At 40.5% G+C, this 24,575-nt stretch overlaps 1 long non-coding RNA gene across 1 annotated transcript; it reads right to left on the bottom strand.

Annotated features, from left to right (window-relative positions):
* Positions 1 to 237: 237 nt before the first annotated feature.
* LOC125459160 (uncharacterized) lies at positions 238 to 11,674 on the bottom strand. The gene is made up of 3 exons (XR_007248974.2): positions 5,222 to 11,674; positions 2,917 to 3,075; positions 238 to 2,803 (listed from the first exon to the last, which is right to left on the bottom strand). It is a non-coding gene; the product is annotated as an uncharacterized LOC125459160 (long non-coding RNA).
* Positions 11,675 to 24,575: the final 12,901 nt, after the last annotated feature.

Raw genomic sequence — 24,575 nt, forward strand, 5'->3', positions numbered from 1 at the left:
AAAGTGAGCTTTAAGTGTGGCATTTGAGTTGTAAAGACTAATTGTAAGGTGTTCATTTTAACTTTACCTTCAGACAACTTCTCATTAAAGTGCCAAGTCTTTTTACACTCATAAACTTAAGAGGTGAAGGAGATATGAAATTTATTACCATGCAGAATACTTCTCAGAGACAGGCAATGCTTCAACATTAACGTTTATCTTAAGAAGATGCTGCTTAATTCTGCCATCATAGCCATGGAATGCAATACTATGTTAAAATGACAGTCGTTCAGATATGTGATCACCTAAAATATGTATATATTTGTAGATATGCAAAAGTACTTACAATGAAATATTACCCATGCTGTTGTATGTACACAAAAGAACATTTTGTCCTCCCACTAAGTCTAGGCACAGTCCCTTGATTCACAGCTTTGGCGGAAGGAGCCTTTTCTGTAGCAGAGGCTGTTGGCCCGAAGATTTGGGCAGATGACACTTCAGAGGAGGGGAGCAGAGCGGTACTTGTAACTAGAGGACCTAGACATGCATTTTGGGAGGTCTAAAAAGGGAAGGATAAGTACAATGAATGGAAGGGCCCTAGGGAGTTCTGATTAAAAAAGGAACCTTGGTGTACAAGTCCATAGATCCCTGAAGGTGTCAGCATTGGTGGATTGGGAGGTGAAGAAGGCGTATGGGATGCTTGCTATATTAGTCAGGGCGTAGCATATAGGAGCAAGGAAGTCTTGTTCCAACTTTATAAAGTTAAGCAACAAGTGAAAAACTGATATGGTGGCCACACTATCAGAAGGATGTGAATGCATGGACACAATGCATTCACGAGGATACTATCTGGATGATAAGTCTTAGTTGTGAAGGGAGACTGAATAGACTGGGATTGCTTTCCTTGGAGCAGAGGAGTCTGAGCAGGCATCTGATTGAGGCCTACAACATTATAAAAGACATAGACAGGGTAGATAGTATGAATCCTTTCCATGTGGCAGATGGAACATGTCTAAGACGAGAGGGTACGAGTTTAAGTGAGGAGTAAGTGGTTTAGAGGAGATCTGAGGAAATTTTTTTTCACCCAGGGGAACCCACTGCCCGAGCAAGTAGCAGAGGCAGGTACTCTTGCAATATTTAAGGAGCATCTGGATGAACAGTTAAAATTCTACAGCATAGTAGGCTACAGAACAGATTCAGATAAATGGGGCTAGTGTAGTTTGATGTTTTAGAGATAGTAGGAACTGTAGATGCTGGAGAATCTGAGATAACAAGGTGTAGAGCTGGATGAACACAGCAGGGCAAGCAGCATCATAGGAGCAGGAAGGCTTTTGATAGTTTGGGAGGTGATGGTTTGGTGGTCAGGGATGGGGTCATGATCAAGAGGGCGGTAGGACGAGGTATCGGAGAGTCGGCATCTGGCCTCAATGATATAGAGGTCAGTGAGCCATACTACAACCGCACCTCCCTTGTCCATGGTTTTCTTGGTGAGATTGGGATTGGAGCAGAGGGAGCGGAGGGCTGCATGTTCTGCAGGGGAGGGTTGGAGTGGGTGAGAGGGGTGGAGAGGTTAAGGCGATTGATGTCCTGACGGCAGTTGGAGATGAAGAGGTCGAGGGAGGGTAGGAGGCCTTGGGCTGAAGTCCAGGAGGAGGGAGTGCATTGGAGGTGGGAGAAGGGGGTCAGTAGAGGGAGGGTTAGGCTCACAGTTGAAGAAGTAAGCGCGGAGGCGGAGGCAGTGGAAAAACTGTACAACATCCAAGAGTAACCGGTATTTGTTGATGTTTGGTTGGAGGGGACAAAGGTGAGCCCTTTACTGAGGACTGACCATTCATCCTCAGTAAAGGGGAGGTCTGGGGGAATGGTGAAGACCCGGCAGGGATGTGTGCTGCTGTCTCCTTTGGAGCTGCTGGCTGTGGAGGCAGTGGGCGGAGCGAGTTTGGTTCGACATGGTGCACCAAAAGGACTGTTTCTGTGTTGTATAATTCTATAACTCTGACATGCTGTGCATATCCTGCCCAGATACAGGCCCACCCTCCTCATTTGCAATTTCCACAGCATTGCAAATCACGGGCAGTATAAAGGTAGAGGGGGTGTGGCACCTCTGGAATGTCCTGAGAGGTAACTCCTTAGAGGAGAGGGTGTGCTGTATGTGGGACCTCCTCTGTCCATGTGCCTACAGGCACCATTCTGCATCCTCGAGAGGACAGGCCATTTGAATCCGTTTGAGGCCCCTTTTCTGCCTCTCACTTGTTGCTAATGTTGAACCACAATGGCTAAGGTGATGGAGCGCAGGTCAGCATACATTCTCAGCAGCTGCTGAGTGTTCAATTAGACCTAACTTTACATGGTATCTGTCAACCTGACCATGAAGACAGTCATGCATAAGCATTCCAGAGCCAGCAATGTACTGATAACACCAGACTTATCCAACCTTTGAGACAGGTCCTCACAGGTCTCCTACAAAGCTGCCTGCTGCTCCTGTGACTGTGCGCTTCTTCAAAATTATTAATGGTTGACAACATGGAGCAATCTTTTGTCAGGGCTCGAACAAGTACCTCGTCTCTGGCAGTACTCTGCATGCCATCAGCCAGGGGTATGTTTTCCTCAACTAGCTACAAAGACGTGCCTGAGATGTGGAGAGTGTCCCTGAATCCAATCTAGAAAGACATCCTAGCAAGGTGCCAACATCTGAGCTGATGAAGGGTACAGGAGAAAACCTTGCTGGTAAATCCTCCGAAGGATATGTAGTTTCTACTTAAGAGTAGTTGATTGGCTAAGGGGCTGGTCCTTTGGGCAGTGATTGAGTAGGTACCGTTGGTGCCTGTATGAGAGAAGAGAGACTAAGGTTAGTGTGCAGAAGTGGAGAAGCTTGAACATTTTAAGATGACAGTAATGGTATGGTAGAGCCCTGCAGCACACTGCAATGCATTTTACTTGGCTGTCTTGACATGATGGTTGTGGCATTTGTATATAAGCAGTCTTTGTCTCTTTCCAGCAGTTCAAGGATCTTTTACTCATGTAATGTGAACATGAGTGTCAGCCACCTCAACTTCTGGTTCTTGTCCTCTCTGTCCCAACATGTGACGTTTTCTCCTGCAATATGACAAGAAGAAGAGTGAATTAAGGTGAAAGTGGCTGGAAGGCTTATTTAATGGTAGAGCAGGTAAGGCGATAATATATTTACCCAGTGAGGGAGTAAGAAGTGTAGACAGCAAGAAAGTTTGGTCATTTGGGAAGTTGAGGTGGGTGAGAACCATTTGAGTGATGATGCAGCCTGCAACAGTGAGAGTGATAAGCCATTGACCAGTGGATGGCAGTAGCCCCCAGCATTGGCAAGTACCTCCAACTTCGCTGTCACATGATCAAACAACAGGGGCACCCGGGAACCTGGGTGCATACTTATTGAGGTGAACAGCAGAAGACTGTTTGAGAAAAATGTCCCAGGGGTATGGTGAGAGCCCATCCATGAAACTTCTTGAAAATGACACCCAGCCAAAAAGCGGGAAAACTTAGACCATATATATCATTACTTGAGAAATGCAGATGAAGGAAAAGGACCTTAGTGGAGGATACTTCCAAAGTTTGTTTTTAACAAAAGGAAAACAAGTGAGTTAAATCAAGTAGACTAGATATCACCAAGTAAAAACCGAAAGAACTGTGGATGCTGTAAATCAGGAACAAAAGCAAAGTTGCTGGAAAAACTCAACAGGTCTGCCAGCATCTGTGAAGGAGAAAACAGAGCTAATGTTGCAGGTTATTCTGAAGAAAGAGCCTGAAACGTTAACTCTGTTTTCTCCTTCACAGATGCTGCCAGACCTGCTGAGCTTTACCAGCAACTTTGTTTTTGTTCATAGATATCACCAAGATTTTATGTTAAAGTCTTTGAATTGTTAAAGAAAGAGAGTAAGAATTTCCACTCTCTGGGGACCTGCGAAAGTACATATTAGAGTGGAGGAACATACAGTATACTAACGTCTGCAGTCATAAGCTGAATGGGGAGAATGCTGCATCTTTATTTTTCATAAAAAGAAAATTCAGAGAACCACTGACCATTATCCTATTAAATATTGAGAAATGACTTGAGGAGTTGGGCTGTATATGAAAATGAAGAGTACATCCCTCTAGACTACAAATTTTTAATTTTGCCCAGCGCTGTGAAAAATATATTACAGGATATGGGAATGATATATTAAGCTGGGATTTAGAAAGTGTTAAGGATAGCTGAGGGTAAAAGATTTGTTTGAACTGAAAGAGGAAACCTAATTTCTGGCAAGCAGCTTTAGCAAAGTACTTGCATGTTTTCAGAGACCTTGCTAAATGATTAATCGAAACAGCAACATAAAATAGTGTTTAACGCGGATGCTACCTCTCTGGAGCCTGTTTCAGTTTTAGCATCTGATCTCTGTTCTAATGACATAAACCAGATATGCATTTGTACTTCTGTAAAGTAGCATAACACCTGGCATGGCTCCGGAAAGGCAGGATTATAAATATTCTCTGTAGCTTTTAAATATAGAGCTTTAACATCTGTGTGGGTCAAACCCTTTCTTTCCAATCCTGCTACCTCAATATAAACATTTGCCGTTATGACTTGAAAACAAGGCTTTAAAGTGAATGTTGATAATGTATTTAAATAAATTTTCAATTACTTTTGTGCTGTACAGACGCAACAAGGGACTGCTTGGCATTGCTATGTAGCAGACTGAGAATATTGTGAGGAATTTGAGATCTCCGCTGTACAGCCAATCTTGGTCTCTGAAGAATTTTTAACAATTCTGTAGCCAATTTATGCCCTTTTCCCTTCACCCCTGTTCCCCAAACTTTCTGGAAAGTGTATGGTTCCTTTAAAGTCTGGTCCCAGATGGTAGACAAGTCCTCCCATGATATGCATATGGTCACACTTTGCTGCAAAGACAGCAGTAAAAGGCTCAAATAGCCAATGATGTTTTTCCCTCCTTAGCTTCAATGCATCTCAGACATAGTCTGTCAGAAACCAGGTAGCTGACCAATCAATTGAATCTGCATCTTTGAGACTGCACAGGTCAGTTTCATTTTGGGTTGTGCGTTGTATCAGCTGAATCAGAGGGATGTCATTTAGACACCACTTACAGCCTGAAAAGCGAAATGCTGTAGGTGGCTGAAATCATCTGAAATAGAAAGAGAAAGTGTGAGAAACACCCAGCATGTCAGAGAGAGAAACGCAGGACAATTTTTTAATATTAAAAGCTTTTTTTGTTACCTTTGAAGGAAAACTGGTAATGCAAGGGCATTATTGTACACCACATGAGATATAGCAACATGACTGAAGTCTCCCTTTTTGATGGTGGTGATGCCCACCTAGAATAGAAAAACAGAACAAGCTGAGTCAACACTGCTGACAGTCAAGGCAAAGAACACCAATAAATATGGTTGCCATCAGTATTAGCTTCTCCCATTTCCGTTTGTGAAGGCGATTCACTGCCAGACTCCTTCTGTGAAGTTTCTCTAACCTTTAAGGAAATTACCGTGTGTTGGATCAAAACACTTAGTAAAACAAATATTTTTGAAAGCCACAGTTGCTTTTAGTAAATCTAAATCAGAGGTTCAAACCCTGCACTTATCATAGGAAGAACGGCACTGTAAACTGTGAAAAAGCAACATCCAAGTGTTCTTCTTTGCACTGAAATTTAGTTGTATTCAGACCTAATATATTTTGTTTATAATAAAATGCTCTGATGGCTAATATGGTGGGAGCAGAAGTCATGATTGTCTGGATTTTGGAGAATAAAGAATTTTGTTTTGAAGCCTCCTGAAAACTGGGCAACTTCCAAAGTTCAGAAGCTGTGGATATAGGGCCTTGTTGGCTGAGAACTCTGGACAGAACTTATCGAGTTAATTCCGGTAAATGCAATTCCTTATTGTCTGAAATATTTAAGTTAGTCCATATTTTTCAGTACCAATACAGCTAGTATTTGTATGTCATTTGTAATCTGACCTTAACTTTATTGATGAGTGTATTTATTCCACCATGTAACCATTCAGCACCAACGATGCCATCCAGCTAAGGAATTACAAGGACAGCTTTTGGACTTAGATGAAATCTTCAACAGAGTTTATTCCAAGAGATTGGAAAATTCCATTGTTCTATATGTTCCTTAAAAGCCACTTTTGAATGTTCAACATCGGAAATGACTGGCCAATCGTTTTCTCAGATGTTGCAAGAACACATGCCAGTGCACTAAGCCACCGAGCATTTTCAGTGCTTAAAGAGATTCCTCTCTTAAACAGAGATGTTTTGCCTTTCGTCCCCTTGTATGTTGTTCTTCTCCTTAAATGGAGTTGGTAAGGTTAAGATGGAAGATGATGATCAACAGGAAAGGTATTTTATTTGGTTTGATCCTTTTGTTAATCTTTATCAGTGAGGGGAGGACCAGACACTAATGTCATGCCCCCTTCTCAGCCTTGTCACCTGCTTAATCACTTTCCACTCAGTTTCAAGTACTGCTGCCTTGTGCATTAAATGGTAAAGGTTAAAGTACTTACAAGTGAACAGGATCATTCTACAAAGGAGATGCCTTTACTAAAATGGTAAAAAGAGACAAACCATCCAAAAATTGTAGCAAAGGGCCTTCTTCTCATAACTCTTATTGAAATACATAATGGACTCTGCAATGTATTAGCTGAGGAAGCATTGTTTAATGATTTAATGGGAATCTTTACAGGCAAACCTCTGCATTGTTTTAAACACTAGATGGTCCTCTTTAATTTTCCATAACTTTTTTCTTAATGTTCCAAAAGGTGACAGTTGATATCAGTAAGGAGGAGTTACAAAGCCTGGGGCAATGAGGAGTCAGCAGAGATATAATGAATAATAACGTCTACTGTTTGACAATCTGACTGAGTGGTGGAACTAGATTAACATCAGTAGAGAGAATTTGGGGAAAAGTTTACTGAGCAGAAAGGCAGGGAACAAAGGAAGATTTAGAAAAAGCAGTTTATGTTCCAATAAAAACACAAACAACTGTGGATGCTGTAAATCAGTCACAAAAACAGAAATTGCTGGAAAAGCTCACTAGGTCTGTCAGCATCAGTGAAGAAAACAATCAGAGTTAATGTTTCAGGTCCGGTGACCCTTTCTCAGAACTTCCTCAGTTTACGACCCAAATTCATTTCTTCAGATTACTTTGACAATTTAGGCAGGTTGCATAGTAAAAAGATGGGGAGACATTTTGTACAGTTTCTTAATATACTCTGCCACTTCTGGTATATCCATCCTGAATGGTGCTAGAAATGTTGTTAATGCTTAACTGTTGTACATTTTACAACATTTTCTGTCATGCACAGATTTAACAATGTTGATCGCTTGGAATGTTGGTACATTCTTGTCCTCAGGGTTTCTCTTGGCCATAAGTTAAAGGACCACCCACACTTAACGCAAACACGAAAATTCCAAAGTCCACCAGGCAAGGCACGGAATTGAAAGCGAAATTTAAAGAAAACAATTTCATTACTTCTGTTGGCAAGTTGTCATTATACAGTTACTGCTGCAACTTACACTTCCCCCACTGCACAGGAGGCATACTATCTGGTGAGAGTGCAATACCGTCAAAATCTGCCCATATAATTTAGATTACAATAACCTCAGGTTCAGGGTCATATCTTGTCGATGAGCTACTGCCATTACAGCAAAGAGGAAATTCATCCGTACACTAGATAGCCAGGAGGAGTTATTAGTTTGAACATAGGAGATGTGAGCTGTCCCAGTTGATTTTATTTATTGTTGTCACATGTACTGAGGTACAATGAAAAGTATTTTCTTTTGCTCTACAGGCAGTTTATAACATACAGAGTATAGAATACAGTGTCACAGCTGCAGAGAAGATGCAGGGAGAGAAAGATCACATTTGAGAGGTCTGGTCCAAAGTCTGATAACAGAAGGGAAGAAGCAGCCTTGATTCTGTTCGTACTCATATCCTGCCATATATTCAGGGCCCTGAATTTTTAAATTGTTAAATAGGGGAAGAAAGAAATTATACTTGAGAAAATGATAGGTTCCCTAAGATAATTACACTTCAATTGGTTCATACTTACATTAAAAGGTTAGAATTTGAAAGCAAAAACAATAGGTGGCGTAGTTTAGAAATGCAGCCAGCATGTCTAGTAAGATTGCAGTTGATCCCGTTACAGATGCTATTTATTCATGTGCCTTTTCCTAGTCAAAGAAAGCAACTGGTGCACAAAGGAAATTCCTAGTGTCCAAATTATTATCGGATATAAGGACATATTTTGGAAGGTGAAGTTAATTTGTTGAAATACTGTTAGGGAATATAGTTCCAATGATGATGACTAGTTTGATGGGAACTTGCAGGTGGTGGAATCGCCAAGTATCTGCTTTCCTTGTCCATCTAGGTGGTAGAGGTTTAGGGTTTGGAAGGTGCTATCAGAGGAGCCTCGGTGACTTGTTTCTGTGTCCCTGTAGATGGTACACATCTCTGCCACTGCATCAATGGTGATGATGCCATTGTTTAATGTGGTGTGACACCAATCAAGAGGGCTATTTTGTCCCAGATGGTGTTGAGCTTCTTGAGTATTACTGGAAGGCACTCATCCAAGTAAGTGTTCCATCATACTCCTTGTGCCTTGTGAATGATGAACAGGCTTTGAAGTCAAGAGGTGAGTGACTTTCCACAAGATTCCTAACATCTTGCGTGCTCTATTAACTATGGCATGGCTAGTCCAGTTCAGTTTCTGGTTAATGATAACACCCCAGAAGGTTGATAATAGGGAGTTTGATGATGGAATACAAAGGAGACAAGATTAGATTCTCTATTTTTGGACTTGACCTTTGTGTGGATCAAAACATTACGTACCACATGTCAGCCCAAGCCTGAATGTTGTCTGGCCTTGCTGCATATGGCTTCAAACTGCTTCAGTATTTAATAAGTTACCAACATGCTGAAAGTTGTACAATCATCACTAAATTTTTCCACTCCTGATAGAGGGAAGGTCAGTGATGAAGCTGCTGAAGATGATCACACATAGGAAACATGACAAGCAAGTGAAAGCATAATGCTCTTTGTAAGCTAATGGCTCAATGTGAACCCAGACACTGATGTCTCTGTGAATGTAATACTTCTCAATCCACAAATGATCAGAAAGTTCCAGAAAATATATGAAAAGCTCATGAAGGCTAGATCAGGGTAAAAATGTCTTTGGAATTACAGGGTTCAACTAATGATAGGTAACAGCAGCCCCAAGAGTCTATTGACCAGTTTGTCACATGATATAGCAGCATAGGGCATGACTTTGACTTTTCCAAATAGGAACTGTTACTGAGGTTCATTGAGTTAGTTATTGCCTCTACACTAATCAAGCCTTTAGGAAGAAAATTTTGGGCAATCAAAGGGCCGTACCATTAATACATTACTTGTAGGTGCATGGGAGTGTGAAGTCTCATATTAGCAGACCAATAAAATTTGCAGTTTTTGGTGCAGCCAACATTATTGCTATGGTCAGGAAAGTACATGACTCAACAAAATTCGTAATTGATATGGTTTGTCACACTTACTGAAAAGCTAACCAGCTTTTCTTTATATCAGCAAAGCATGCGGTAGTAAGCAGTGTCGGGCATACATATAAGGAAACCTGGGTACTTAAAACTTAACCAGAGCCTAGAACAAAGCGTATGTAACCAAGATGCATAAACATAAATATGTCAATGAGACTCAGATCAACAAATTTCAGAATATGGTCAAGCTTTTCATATTCCATTACTACATTTTCATGGAACACCAATAGAGATAAGTTTACCATCGCTGTCACAATATATGATCATAAGTATGAACAATCTTGTACAGCAAACAAGTATCTAACTATTCTGAGGCAATAGATATTCTTCTTCAAAGACCAAGTAGAATGAAAGAGATACATCATCAACAAGGGAGTAAAGACTGTGCACATGACTGTGCACAAAGAACAAATTGTAAGCTTGAAATAAAATACTTAGGTATCAGCAAAGTTAACCAGTACAGATCATACGAAGTCGATATTCATCATTGTATTATATTGTGAGGGAACAGAAATCAACTTAAAATGATGTGCAACACACCAATCATACATGAAGGGACAAAGAAAGAATGCTCCAATGATGATGACTGTGTGATGATGTTAAGTGACACCAACTGCTAATAAAACAATCAAGTTGTCAAACGAGTACAACAAACGGCAAAGTGCATCTCTCCAGATGGATGAGATCACCAGATCAGGATGAGTTGCCAGTCATCTGAAATGTTATGTTGAAATCTGAAATGTTAATCTTATAACCTTTTTATAAAATATGTTTGTATAATTATCAAATTAACAACACATGCCTATGTGCAACCATTTATATCTTCCGGGATAATTTTTTACCTTTTTGGAAGTGCATGTCATATAATGCCTCATGGTTAGTGTACCTTTAAGAGATGTGCTCATGGTATAATCACTATGTCATAGCATGTCACCTGAGTATGTAAACATCTCTGATGCCATCTTACCTGTGATTACTTGAAGCATGGTACACTATTAAAAGCACACTACTCTTTGTAACCAAATAGTTTAATATGAGCCCAAGCACTAATGTGCCTTTTTTTTCCTTTATTCATGGGATGAGGGTGTCACCGAATAGGCAGCATTTATTGCCCATCCTTAATTGCTCAGTGGACAGTTAAGAGTCAATCACATTGTTGTGGGTGTGGAGTCACATGTAGGCCAGACCAGGTAAGGATGGTAGTTTCCTTCTCCAAAGGACATCAGTGAACTTATATACTAGTGAAAAGTTTTGAATGCCCACTGAATTCTTCTTTCCTACTTTCTTATGCTATCAGAGGAAAAATAAGATTTGTTCTATCAGGTAAAACATCCTGCTGGAGACAAAATGCACACGGGTTCCAGACAAACTGAAATAGCAGAAGTTCATAAAGCTCCCCAAATTTAATTTGGGTGCCGAGCCTTTAATTAATACTGGCACTGGCCCGTCTCACAGCAGAATAGTTGATCATTGTTGATCGTGCAAATTCATGCAATGTGCATATGGTCCAAAGAAAGGTAGCAAAGCAAATGCAAGGAAGATACACATTGTCCACAAATAAGTGTAGTTGTTTTAGTAAATGGCAAAGGTTTGGCAGATGGAGTATAATGTGGGAAAATGTGAACAGGAAGAATTGAAAAGCAGAATGTTATTTAGATGGAGAGTGACTGGAGAATTCTGCAGTACACAGGGGTCTGTGTGCCCTTGTACACAAAGCAGGAAAGAAAAGCATGTGTACACAGGAAGTAATTTGGAAGACAAATGTAAAATTGGCCTTTTATGCAAGCAGACTGGAAATACAGGGCAAAAGTAAAACCATACCTGGTGCATATGAACAGTTTGGTTTCCTTAAGGAGAAACTTTTTTTTAGAAGCAATTCAGATAAAGTTCACTGGGTTCATTCCTCAGATAAAGGAACTGTCTTACGAAGAAAGGTTGAGCAGGTTGCATCTATGCTTTCGCATTTTAAATCTAAACAAGGGCAGCTTTGAAGATGTAAGGAGGAAGTTGGTTGTAGTGGATTGGCAAAATGAATCTTAAAAGTTTGACAAAAGATAAGAAATGGCTAATATTTAACAAATGAATGCTTGCTTTTCAAAGAAGTATGCATTTGTATAAAATCAAAAATATCCAAAAGGAAAAGCGAGAGATCCATGTTAACAAACATTAAAGTTATCATTCAATCAAAGGAGGAGGCTTGTAAAGTTGCCAAAACTTCTATAAGCTTGAGGACTGAGAGAATATTAGAACTCAACAAAAGTGGAGAAAGGCACTGATAAAGGAAGAGTGAAAAGAATATGAATGTAAAATAGCAAAGTATAAAAACACATTGTAAAAGTTTCACTAGAAATGTAAAAGCAAAGATTAGCAAAGACAAGTAGGCTCTATTACAAGCTGAGACACGAGAGATTTTAATAGGTGAGAGAAATGGCAGAGAGGGAAATAATTACTTTGTTTCTGGCTTCAGAGGGAAGACACAACAAGTGTCCCTGAAATAATAAAGATACAAGGATATAGTGAGTATAGAATGGAAAGAAATTAGTGTTGGTAAAAATAGTAATAGTTGAAGAAATTAATGGGACCAAATGTTGACAAAGTCCTTGAATCAGCAACTTTCACCCTATAGTGTTGAAGGAGGTCGTTACAGAGGTAATTGACACATTGGTGATCGTCTTTCAAAATTCTATTAATTCTGCAATGGTAGCTGCAGAACCATTTAAATAATCCATTTAAAACTGTGATGAGGAGGTATTTCTTCACTCAGAGGGTAATGAATTTCAAGTTCTCTATCTCAGAGGGCTGTTAAAATTCAGTCATCAGGTAAGTTCAAAAAGAGATTGTTTCTAGTCACTAATGACATGAAGGGATATAAGGTAGCTTTGAATTATAGCATTGAGTAGATGATCAATCAGGATATAGAATGACAGAGCACGCTTAAGCAGTTGGATGGCCCATTCATCCTCCTATGTTCTTGTACTCATTGAAGATTAGAAGAATTTGGTATGATCTTATTGAAACACATGTGATTCTAATGGGAGCCTGACAGGGTAGATGCTGGGAGAATTCTTCCGCTTGGGGAAATTGAACACTAGGAGACAGAGCTCAAAATGAGGATCCATTTAAGTTGGAGTTAAGGAGGAATTTCTTCAGACGGCGATTAGTCTTTGGGATTTTCTTCTTCAGGGAGCAGTGGAGGGCAAGTCATGGAATATGTTCAAGCCTGAATTAGAGAGGCTTTTGATCAAAAATGGAGTTAATATGGACAGACAGGCAGCAAAGTGAAATTAAGATTACAACCAGATCAACCAAGCTCTTAACAAATGGCAGAACAGGTTTAATAGGCTGGATGGTCTACTTCTGCTCCTATTTCTGAAGATGATCTTATGCCTTACCCACTGGCATTATTTTTCAATTGAGAGAGCTAGCAGAGGTCACCTGGTGTGGGGTTAGGGTCATCTGAGTTTTAGAGATATACGTGAGGACACTGTTTCACTTCATTTAAAGGTAGGACCATAGCAAACAACAGTTCTTTAGTTTTTAGGCTTTAGAAAAGGATGAGCTAGATAAGGATACAATACCAAAATGCTAGGTGAAAAGGATGATTCTTTGTAAGCTGACAGGCCCAGCAGAAACTGGGAGAGGATGCAACATCCTTATTAATTAGCTGTCCTCAAGTTGCTACGTGTCACAAAATCTGTGTTTTACACAGGCTTCTTAACAGAGGCAGATTTTACCATTGGAGTGAGAAAGGATGTTATAGCTTTGCTGCCACATTTACCAGAGTCCAAAAACTGGTCCTCACACAATTCCAACCTGTGGGCCAACAATATGGTAATCAAGCATAGGAGATAAAATATTCAGGGCCTGATTTCTTGTGGCTGATAAATTTCCAACTCTCTGTTTTCTACCAACAGTTAAAAATAGGGGGTTGGTTTTTCTTCAGTGAAAATGGAGAAAGGTGGATGTTTTAAAGATGACGACAACTGATGGCAAAAATTACAAGAGCAATTGAGTGTGTATAAGAGTTAAAAGTTTCTGAGAATCTGTAAAGTGGGATTCACAAATGAGTCATTTCCAAGTTTCTTGTACAATATGTGATCCTACTTTTCATTCAGGCAACTGGTGTGAAAATTAATTCTGAATTGGAAACTTTCCAAAATATTTGAATCACACGGTTCATTTCTCTCTTGGCTTCAAGTTACTCAAGCATGCTTGGAAATCTCATCTGTAGGAAGTAGTCCAGCCCATTTGAAACCCTATGGGGTAAAGTTCAGTTTCGGTGGGGCCACAAAATCAGTGGCAATGGATTGGCTGCCCGTTGTACACTCTTTGTAGAATGAATTGGCTGCTCTGCAGTTGCTAATGTCAAGCTCCAAGCAAGGTTGCATTTTAACCGTTCCATCTCCAGTTTTTCAGATTATGTGCAAATTTATTTATGTAGAAATAAAGAGAAAAACATTGCATTTCTGTAGTCCAGTATTACATTCTCAGGTATGTCAAAAATAACTTTACAACCTACAACTGCAGTGAGTACTGTTGTATTATGTCTTGTAGCAGTATATGCGATGTATATTTGAGGGAAATGCTCATGGTGTCATCACATTTTCAGGAGTGTAACCTAATAATGCAAAGGTTTCTGCCTCTGTATTAGTAAGCTCAGTTCTCTTGCTGCAGGAGCACTGAGGAAAGCAGACTATCCAAATCATTTAGCTTGAGCCGAGACGCACAATTGCCAATGAATGTACTGTGCATGTGTAGATACCACGTGCAGCAATAAAAGTTCATTTGAACTCTTCAGTATTAGGGGACCAATGTCTTTTTTGTATGTTATGGGAGCTGATGTGAGTGTCAAATCATGACTGTTCCAGGCCATCACACTATTATGCCACTTTGCATAATCCACAATTATCTTTGAAAATGTGATTGTTATTGTATTGGGCTCGGGGTATCAACTACTGGTTGTGGTTGGTTAGCTCTCTATCACAAATCCTCCTTTGTTTGATGAACATAAGTGCCTACCTAACTATCAATAGCTGGAGGTAAACCACTATAGAATTGAGGATGGGCAGTCAATGCTGGTCATGGCTCAAAATGCTTTCTCCTCTTCATTGGTGAGATCAGACACAGACTGGGTGACCACTTTGCACAGCACCTTTGTTCTGTCTGTAGGAATCACTCTATCCTTCTGATTGATTGCCATTTCACAACCACTCTGTTCCCACACAAACATTTCCTTCAGTGCTCTGCTTCAATGCTATGAAGCTCAACACAAGCTGGAGAAACAAATATTTCCCATTTTCTGCTAGGTACATTACAGCCTCTGGGACTCAATATTGAGACTCACAACTTCAGTGTATGGCCTCTGCACTCCATTTTTCTTACACTCTTCACATATCTTGGTCTTGTCTTCTTTATATCTTGTCGGCTTTGCTGTCAGTAGACCAAATCCATTTTTTTTCCATTTTATAGCTAACATTTACACATATTTTACATTACTACAACTTCTTTATCACCACTGTGTTTTGCTCTGGGCACTCACAATCTGTTCTACCCTGTCCTCCTCTTGCTTTATCTAAAGCATTAAAAAAAATTATACCTTCTTCCATTTCCAAATAAGAGTCATACTAGATTGAAATCTTAATTCTGATTCTCTGTCCACAGATGCTGCCGACTAGCTGTGTTTCTATGAACATTTGGACGTTGTTATCATTGTAATGCTTCCAATGCTATAAAATGGAAGCTACTATCGTAACCATTTCAGGACTATTTTTGAAACTCACCTGAAGCCTTCCCCTCGTTTACAACGTTGGTCTGTTGCTTGACAGCTTGTCAGTTGACAGAACAAACAATACGCCAAATGAATTGACCAATATTTTCAGTCAACACAGCTTTGGAATTCTTTAAAACAGTAGGTAGGGTCCAATTCTGCAACACCCATAGCAACCTCCACCTCCCCTCCCCCAACAACCCTTTCGTCCTTGTTCTGTATTATAGTTGTAATATGTATGTATATAGCATTGGGACAGTATTCCCTTTAAGAAGTGAGTCAAGTGGGCACTGGTGAGTTATCAACAAGGTTTGTGGACTTATTCATACTTGTTACTGAGCTCTCACAGAGTGCACAACTTCAGAATAAAACCTTCCCACTAGGTTGTAGCAAGCAACAATGATTGTATTCTGGATAATAAAATGTGAGGCTGGATGAACACAGCAGGCCCAGCAGCATCTCAGGAGCACAAAAGCTGATATTTCGGGCCTGGACCCTTCATGATTGTATTCTCTTTACTTTGGACTGGAACCAAGTAGCTGCATGGTACAAAATAGTCCTCAGCACCACTTTCCCATTTTCTTGACAACTTTTGCAGGTGTGGCCTGAGGCGTAGGTAACTATTCATACACAACACTTCCAGGCCTGGTGTCCCCATTGGCTGGGGACAGTTTAAACGCCATGCAATTTTCAGTAAATTGAGTCCTTTCTGTAAGAGTACTTAGTTACACAGTTTCTCAGATGATTTGTGAACCACAACTGAGCTCTCAATAAGGATTCAAAAATGTCACCTGTTCCTAGAAATCTATTACTAAAAGTCTTTGAAATAAAAAAAAACTCCTCTTTCAGTTTGAATAGTTAAGATGCTATTAAGTAGGGTAACTGTATTTTTACTGCCAATAATTGATTGTGAAGCTCTAAACTGCAAAGGCAAGTTGACCATTTGGTTGATGGAAACTCTAAGAGTTGAGATTCACTTTCTAATAGAAAAATGCTATGGTGTATATGAAATAGAATAAGAAAAATGCTATTTGGGAATTCTAGTAATCATCATCTGAAGGCTTTAAATTTCTAACTCTTTAAAACTGAGAAAGGTCTTCAGCTTGTACTTAAATTAAATTAAACTATGTGCTTGATTGCATTGATTGACAGGCTACTTAATATAACTTGGGAATAAAAGGCCAAAACATTGCTTTTGCGATTGAAAAAGGCCTCATCATGCGTGAGCTATAATCGTTGTTCGTAATGCAGTGTTTATTATGAATGCCTGGCTGAGTTTAAAGGCTGTAGACCAACTTACTTCAGCAGTAGGGCAATGTTCCCATTTTCATGGACAATTTGGAGTAGGTATTGAAGAAGAATCTAACTTGGTGGTTAGTGAAATATATTTTTATTTGTAATAAATTGACTAGCTGAAGGGATTTAGATATTGGAATCTATGTTATAAATGAGAGGTTTTTGTCAGTGTGAAGTGAATTTGAGTGAGAGATCTATTATACTGTCAGCATCTTACTTACTTTTACCTCTGTTTCAAAGATATTTGTCCTAAGGTCTGCTCATAGTGAATACTGGATGGTTGGTTATGGAGGATCCATGTGGGGATGAAGGGTGGTTGATGAGTATGAGAGGATACGGAATGGGCATTGGGGAATCAGAGGGCACGGAGATATCATGCAAGTATGGGAACTTGAGGGGATATGGTGAACGAGGGGCATGTGACATCATAAGGGAGGTTATGGAGTGAGGGTTTGAGGACATGACTTTATTAATAGAACAGTGCCAGTGGCCCAATAAATGGCAGTGATGTGCTAAATGTACGCATCCTCCTTCATCCATTGTTGCCTTTGGCTTGCCTGGATTGGTGATGGGCCACACCTCATCACGCACCTATCTACCTACTCAGAGTGAATATACAGGAGACAGGGACTCTTTTAAAGGATCAGAATCTGCTAGGTTGACAACCGTGTCACTTCCATGAAAATCTGGTCTTTTGTTTAACAGGTAGTTATATCTTCAAATCACATAATAACAGCACTGTCATGGTTCATCTTAATCAACACAAATGCCACTCATGCTACACAATTTCATGGCAAGCTACAAAGGAGTTAAAGCATTTTACTTATCTTTTCAACTCTTGTTTCCTCCAATCCATGGTTCACTCCTCCTGGTTGACTGAGACCGACAACATGTAGCTGGCCTGAGCGGTTACATTCCAGGTTTCAATTTTCAGTGGAAAATCTGGACAATCCTGAAATGCTTAAGCAAGGTCCAGGGAAGTTGCAGCAGTTTTCTCCACAAGTGAAATGTGAGGAATAGCTCAAATTGTCACAGGCCACACATGTCAGTCGATGGCCCAGATACAGACCCTCTGCCATCTGAGATGCCTGGTGACATCACAGACACTCAAACTGCGTCAACTGAAACTATTGAGTGGATTGTTAACCTTGACATTAAACTATAACTACTACTTTAGTCATATGAATAAAACGAAATCCCCTCTGTGCAGCTGCTGTTAAACCTGACAGCTGCTAAAGGCTGGCTGCCTCCATGACAATTTAAAGAAGGTGGGGTTTTTGTGAATCCACAACACTGTCAATCACTCCTTAATAGGGACGAGCCTGTTTAGGGTCTGATCAGACCCCCACCATTGTGAAAGGGCTGAGGGTAAAAGCTGACCTCCAAGTGTGTAGTTGGCTGGCCATTTATTTTTTCTAGTGTTGCTTCCATTTGAACCTGATCCAGAACACAAAACTCCAACCCTGGGTACTACCAGAAAGGGTAAAATATGAAAGAATAAAGGAGCAAAAATGAATGTGTTTCAGAAGTTAAATATCATCCTTGAAAGTTAGAATGGAAGAACATGAAGAGAGTGAATAATTAGCAACATTATGAGGTCCAAACTGGTGACAGATAGTTGTTAAATAAGACTGAGTGATTGGGAGAGTTGTAAAGGTATAATGTGTTTGACCAAGAATAATCAGAGACAGGGGAATGGAAGAGGTTGAGAAAAACTAACCAAGACAACTCACTGGATGAGCTTGACCCTAGAAATGGTCTTCACATTTGGATCTGGATTTCAGCATGCGGGATGGTGGGGAAATGTCTTGGGGGGGCGGGGTGGTGGTGCTAGGGCTGTGAGTTCATGACAACCATTCTTTGTAAATCTTGAATAGTCCCGCTGTTTTAACTACACGGCCGCATTAAAGTTTTTTTTCGGTTGCATTCCAGTCACAGACAATCTGATTGACAAACTAAGCATATCAGCTGGGCAGCTTGATTCACAACAGCATGCACTATCAAAGCAGCTATACATACCAAAGGAGTAAATCGAAATCACTGGGGAGTGGGTGCCTGATTGCCAGTGGGGGGAGGTAGCTTCCAACAACAGTAGTTTGAAGTATAAGGTGAAAGGTGAAGTCAATTTTTATTGGGCACCTTGTTGGGAAAAGCACTACTGTTGGCTCCTCTGGCCCACAAGCAGTACTGTGAAAGCAATTACTTCATGGTTTCAGCCCTTCTAATCTCCTTTTACTTTTGGAAAGTAGGTCACCAATAGCTAAAATTAGATTGTGTGCTAACATTAAGGTAGACAGCTTCATAAAGTATTAAATCACTAAATGACATCCCATGAGCAAATTGGTTGCCTGTGCATCATTTCTCCTCTTTTAAAATCAATCTGAGACATTTTTCTAATATGTGTTAATTAATCTATATTTGGCTCAGAGTATCTATGGGCAGCTTAGAGACTGAACCTTCATTTCAACAAGTGGACAACAAGCCTCTGTTCCCTAGCCATATATGTGAAACTTCATATTATTTGGAATAAGAGTGATGTTGAGTTACTCTCACTCTGACTATTCAAATAGACAAAATGCTGAACCATGTCCTGCAGAACAGTCTTGAATTTATCCAGGAGCTCAGCTTGATTCTTTTTTCATGCAGAACAAATTATTTTGATGCAGAAATTGATGATGTGATAAAGGGTGCAAGTGGGGTCACAGGAGTATCCAATCCCATAAACTAGAGTGGAGAGAGCTCTAATGTTCTACAAGTGATATAATCCAATATTCAGTTCTAACCCAGAATGTACATACATTGTTCAACAACAAAACAGAAATTACTGGAAAAACTCTGCGTGTCTGGCAGCATCTTAGGAAAAAAATCAAAGTTAATGTTTCGGCTCCAGTGACCTTTCCTCAGTTCTTTTAGCTTTTGTTTAGTACTTCCATTATTGTTTACTTTCTAATGTAGTGAGCCCACTACCTTCAGTAAACTGTCCAAGAGAATATCATTGCCCTGTCAAATCTGATCTGAATTTCATAAGATGTGAATGCATTTATTCAAGTTAAATCAGCAGTTGCAGAAGTTTTGATTTCAGGATACTTGATTGCCCACACAGATTGTCAATGTCTAGCTCATGTATTAGGGAATCATTCTAGGAATACCAGAGAGGATCTGGGCTTTTCAGGCTTTGCAGTTGACTAAGGTATAGAAACCACACCTCCTTTTGACCACATTTATTATTCCAAATTAATTAACATGACATTTATGGATAAGGAAGAAATCCTTTTGGCCCATTTTTATTCTTCCATTCAGAGCCAGCCCACACTATCTCCATGCTGCAGCAAATTATTTCTTCTTTTATCTTGATCCAACGTTGTAGAGTCGTAGTGTCATACAGCATGGAAAAGAGACAAGGGTTTGATCAGTTCATGTCGAACATAATCCCAAACTAAACTAGTCCCACCTGCCTGGTCCTGGCCCATATCTCTCAACTTTTTCTATTCATGTACTTATCCACATATCTTTTAGACTTAGTAACTGTGCCCGCATCCATCACTTCCTCAGGAAGCTCATTCCATACACAAATCACCCTCTGTAAAAAAAGAAAAATGTCCTTCATGTCTTTTTAAATCACTCTGCTTTCACGTTCAAAAATCTCCCTGGTCTTGAAAAGCCCAATCCTAGAGAAAAGGTGGCTACCATTTACCTTACCTATACTTCTCATGATTTTATGAACCTATTAAAAAAATTCACCTCTCAACCTCCTATATTGTTGTGAAAAAATGTCCCAGCCTTTCCAGCTTTTCTCACTTGAAAAAAAGTTCTGCATTCTGGAAATTGCAGACAGTTTGGACAAAATGCTCGTTAGACAATAACCTTAGAATGACTTCACATACAATGGCAATGACCTGGAGCTTGCCACCTATCAGGCTTCTGAAAGTGCTGATGATCAATTATTCAAATGGAAATTGGACAGACATTTTAAGAAAATAAACTTATAGGGCCATGAGATAGAAGAGAGGAATAGCACCAACTGAACTGCCTCACAGAGACACGGATTTGATGGGCCAAAGGGTCTCCTTCTGTGTCAGACTGATTCTGATAGACACTATTATAGACTGTGGGTTAAAATTCGGTAAGGGCTTAAAGTTAGAAAACACCATGCTTTGATTTTAGGAATATAAACGCTAATGTGCAGTTAGCTGCTTGAAACCAGTAGTTGGTATTTAAAAATCGCTTTTAACTTGCTCTGGAAGGCTGAATCAGACCCGATGAGTCTGTTTGAATGGATGTGGTTCTTTCTCCTGACCCACTGCTGGAGGAATGGTGTTTACTGTTGTCAGGCAGCTGGCCCCATGACTCTGGCATTCAAGTTCTTCGGTCGTGCTTTGTTGCCACCATCCAGCTCATTCCTGATTCGAGGCCTGTGTCGTCACATAAAACGCAGCTGTCTCTGGGATGAAGAAGCTACTTTTGGGGTGCCAGCCAGTCTGACTGCCTGCAATTGGAGAAATCCAGAGTCCCTGGTGGCCTTTTCATGCAACACTCATCAAATCCTGTTGGACTAGAGAGGCAGCACCCTCTACTGGCAAGACAGAAAAATGCACAGTGGAAAGATTTCACTCTTTCAAGTTTCATAGAAGCTAGTAAAAGTGGCTTTATTCTGAGATATATCTCACCTACTCTTTTTCAGAAAGACTCCTAAATTTGCAGTTTAGTTTTAGATATTCTGATGATACGTTTCTCATAATGTGCCAAAAGGATGGAACTTGTCAGGACCAGGTCATTGCATTGAAGAGGTTCAACTATTATTCGCTTACTTTCAGGTTGTCAGTCACTGGGGCTGACTGCAATATGCCAATGAAATATTATATTTTGTTTAATGTCCCCTCTGAGTTCATCTTGTCCACATGACCCAATTCCCACTCCCCTGTTCCTATGCCCATTAAACTGTCAACTGCATATAGAATATTCCTGGCTGGTCTCCCATAACTACCTACTGTACACCTGAGGTTATCACAAACCCAAGTATTCCTGTCATCACTTGCACCAAATCTTGTTCTCCACCACTCCCCGTGCCCATCACTCCTTTGCTTGCTAACTTATTGCCTCCTTGACAAGCAATATTTTGACTTCACAACTCTCATTCTTGTTTTATGATTCCCCATGATTTCATCCTTCCCTACCTGTGTCGTCGGTTCCAGCTTCATAACTTTCTGGGATTTTTGTCGTCGTTTAATTCTGACATCTTAAGAAACTCCATTTTAATTGCTTCACCATTGATGGCGGCGCCTTCAGTTCCCCAAACCTCAAACTCTGGAAATAACCTCCCTGCACATCTCAGCCTCTCTCCATTGCTTTTCACCTTTGACCAAACCTCTGGCCATCTGGTGTGACATCTGTTATGTGCCTCTGTATCATGTTTTGTGCTACACTGTTCCTGTGAAATGCCTTTTGACATTTATTACCTTACAGACATTATATTACTGTAAAGTGTGGACCTTTTTTTAAATTCATTTATGGTGACTTTCAGGGATCTATGGGTCTGTACTCCCAGATCCCTCTGTATGTCAATGCTCCTAAGGGTTCTGCCATTTACTGCATTATTCATACCCAAAAGCGATCTTCCAAAATGCATCCTTGCATTTGTCTGGATTAAATTCTATTTGTCATTTCTCACCCAAATCTGCAATCTATCTAAATTCCTTTGTAACCTTTTGATAATCGTCCTCACTATCTGCAAGTCCGCCAATTTTAGTGTCATGCAAACTTACTAATCAGGCCACCTACATCTTCCTTCAGATCATTTATCTATATTACAAGCAGCAAAGGTCCCAGCACTGATCACCATGGAACATTGCTAGTTACTGGTCTCTGTTCTGAAAAGTACCCTTCCACTGCTACTGCCTATCATCAGGTGTACAATTTTGTATCCATCTGGACAGCTCACTCCAGATCCCATGAGACTCTACCTTCTGTACCAGCCTTCCACGATGAACCTTATCAAATGCTTTACCAAAATCAATGTAGGCAACATCCCCTGCCCCTTCCCTCATCAATCATTCTTGTCACCTCCTCAAAAAACTCAACCAAGCTGGTGAGACAAGATCTTCCCCGCACAAACCAATGTTGCCTACCATTGACAGATCCACTTGCTTATAAATGTGAATATATCCTGTCTCAGTACCTTCTCCAACAGCTTTCCTACCACTGACAATGGCTCATGGTTAGCACTGCTGTATCACAGTGCCAAAGACCTAGATTCAATTCCACCCTTGGATGACTGTTGATGTGGAGTTTGCATATTCTCTCTGTGTCTGCGAGGGTTTCCTCCAGGTGCTCTGGTTTCCTCCCACAGTCCAAAGATTCACAAGTTAGGTGGATTGGCCATGCTAAATTGCCCGTAGTGACCAGGGATTGCAGTCTAGCTGGATTACCTATGGGAAATGCAGCGTTACGGGGATAGCGTGGGAGATTGCTGGCTCGGAGTGGAATGCCCTTTGGGCGGTTGTTGTGGATGCATTGGGCTGAATGGCCTGCTTTCACACTGTTGGGATTCTATGATTCTATGACTGTGGTCAGGCTCACCAGTCTATAACTACCTGGATTATCTCTGTTTCCCTTCTTTAACAAAGGAACAGCATTCGCCATCTGGAACTTTGCCTGAGGCAAAGATTTCAGTTATGGCACAGCAATCTCTTCCCTTGCCTCCCATAGTATCCTGGGGTCCCATTTGAGCCCCTGGGGACTTGCCTACCTTAATATATTTCAAGGCACCAAACAATTCCTCCTTCATTATGTTGCCTGAGAAGTATTCGCACACCTTTCCCTAAGTTCAACGTCCCTCACATGCATCTCTTTAGTGAACACCAATATACAGTGCTCATTAAAGATCTCACCTATTTCCTCTGGCTCCACACATAACACCGCGCCCCCCCCCCCCCCCCCCCCCCCACTCCCCTTTATATTCGTGTGGGTCTACTCTCTCTGTAACTAGCCTTTTGCTCCGAATAAATGCATAAAACGCCTTGAGATTCTACTTCATCCTGCTGGGCAAGAACATTTCATAGTTCCTTCGAGCCTTCTTAAGTCTCTGTTGAGCTCCTTTCTATTTTCTCTATATTCGTCAAGGATTTCATTTGTTCTTATTTACCTAGACATTCTTCCCCTCTTTTTTGACTAAGCCAAAAATTTCCCCTGCCATCAAAGGTTCCGAAATCCTGCTATTCCTGTCCTTTCTTTTCACAGGAATGTACCTTGGTCCCGCACTCTAATCAACTGGACTTTAAAAGATTCCCACACGTCAGATGTGGATTTACCCTCAAACAGCTGCTCCCAATCCACATTCTCCACTTCTTACCTAATTTGGTTATAGTTGGCCTTCTCCCAATTTAACGTCTTCAGCCGAGGTTCACAATTGTCCGTATCCAGGAGTATCCTAAAACCTTTGGAACTATGATCACTATTCATAAAATGCTTCCCCACTGAAACTTTGAAAAGGTAAAGCTACCTGAAAAGTTCAGAATGTTTGCTGTTCACTCTGAATCCTGCATTTGTAAACCGGCTGGAGAGGAATTTCTGGCAATACCAAGCCTCCATTAAGTAAATGTACAATCACTATAGTCCTGCATTCTCATTAGAGAGAGATGACTGGTGGTGGTTTAACTTGAGGGTTACCATACCTCAGGTGACGGGTGAAGTTGGGGAGAGTCCTTCACAGTAATCATTTGGTGGTCAATTAACTCAGTTGACTGGATAGCTGGTGTGTGTTGCAGAGTAATGTTAACAGTGTGAATTTATTTTCAACACCACCTGAGGTTAGACAGAACGATAAATGAAAAGACAGCAAGTACCTGCTATCCTACAAGTGACCAGCGTCATTAATGGTTGCTGGTGGAGAATGGATTTTTTTAAAATTTTGGTGAGCCAGAATTAAGTACTCCCAGATTTGGGATAGCACATGCTTGGTCTAAAATCCAAATTGCTCAGCAATGT

This window comes from Stegostoma tigrinum, chromosome 17, assembly GCF_030684315.1.
Source record: "Stegostoma tigrinum isolate sSteTig4 chromosome 17, sSteTig4.hap1, whole genome shotgun sequence".
Taxonomy (NCBI): Eukaryota; Metazoa; Chordata; class Chondrichthyes; order Orectolobiformes; family Stegostomatidae; genus Stegostoma; species Stegostoma tigrinum.